Here is a 1,352-nt window from a genome sequence, read left to right as displayed (position 1 = left end):
ACCGACCAGGTACAAATAGAACAATTCGATTGGCTGATGAATTTGGAAATCTGAAATTAGATTGCAATAATTAGTGCTGTATAGTATTTCTTTATATTTATGTCGTTAAATATATTTAGTACTGTATATATTATAGTATACATAGTTTTATAAGGTTTTATCAAAATGTTATCTTTCAATGAAAGATTTGTGAAATATTCAACAATTCAACAATCATGCTTTTAGATTTGTGGAGTAAAAAATATAGCTTTTATTTTGAAGTGAAAAGATAAAATTAGTCCCTTGAGGTAAGACGACCTCTTTGGCACACTTTTTTCAATCATACATTTTTTGTTCTATAAAAGCTAAATTAGTAAATGTTTCTAATAATTTCCCTTAATAACACATTGGTGTAATGCATCAACATCCTGCACATACTAAACTCACCTAAATATGTCACAACTTGAGGGGGCGTCTTTTATCTTCTCCTGCTCAAAACAGAAACAAATATACAGTACAAAGCACACAAAATATAAATATGTATATTATATACATATACATAAAAAGATTTAATAAAAGTACAAATAGCTTGAAATAGAACGTACATGAAAATGAACGAGCCAAGAAATAATTTCAGATTGAATAAATGCTTCGCAGACAGAATCTGCAAACAGACAGAATCAGAAACAAATAAAGAAAAATTTGAAAGAAAGGTGGGAAATTTATTTATTTAATTTAAGACCCGTCGCCCCAGCAGAGAAAGCATTGAGTTTTGTTCACAGAATGCGTGTTTCCGTGTAGGGACTCGAGACTCATGGGATAGCATAACGTGGACGAGATGTCAGACTGCAAGATGTGTCTGTATGATAAATGCGGCCCAGCACGATTCTCATGTATCACCATGGCTCATACGTTAACATGCTAGTTTAGCATTCGTGAACTAGGTCAGCACGGAAAAGGCAGAGCAGACGTGGACGTCTCTGCATCTGCAAAGCCCGTTCTTGGTCTCCTAACAGGCACGTCATGATGTTCGAGCTGTTTGAGGTCATGAAAATTCCCTCTGGCTGAAGCACTGATCCACGCTCCCTCCACCTCATCACCTCACGTGTTCTCCTCTGGATCTAAATCCATTCTGATCTGCTTTAATCACGTAAAACTACTGTGTATTTATGGATATTACTGTTTACCTCCATAGATTATGACTGAATAGACCAGTGTGTTTATTGAGTGAATTTATCCCTGGTTATTTATTTCTTCCACAAATTCTATTTCCTTTGAGCAGCTCAGTTCAAAGTCTCTCCTCTAGCCATGCCATCTGGCTGTGTTGTTTATGTAACCCTCTGGACACACACACACACACACACACACACACA

The sequence above is a fragment of the Sinocyclocheilus rhinocerous genome, unplaced genomic scaffold, assembly GCF_001515625.1.
Source record: "Sinocyclocheilus rhinocerous isolate Xijiao unplaced genomic scaffold, SAMN03320098_v1.1 scaffold22, whole genome shotgun sequence".
In the NCBI taxonomy this organism is placed as follows: domain Eukaryota; kingdom Metazoa; phylum Chordata; class Actinopteri; order Cypriniformes; family Cyprinidae; genus Sinocyclocheilus; species Sinocyclocheilus rhinocerous.
This window is presented reverse-complemented; position numbering follows the sequence as displayed.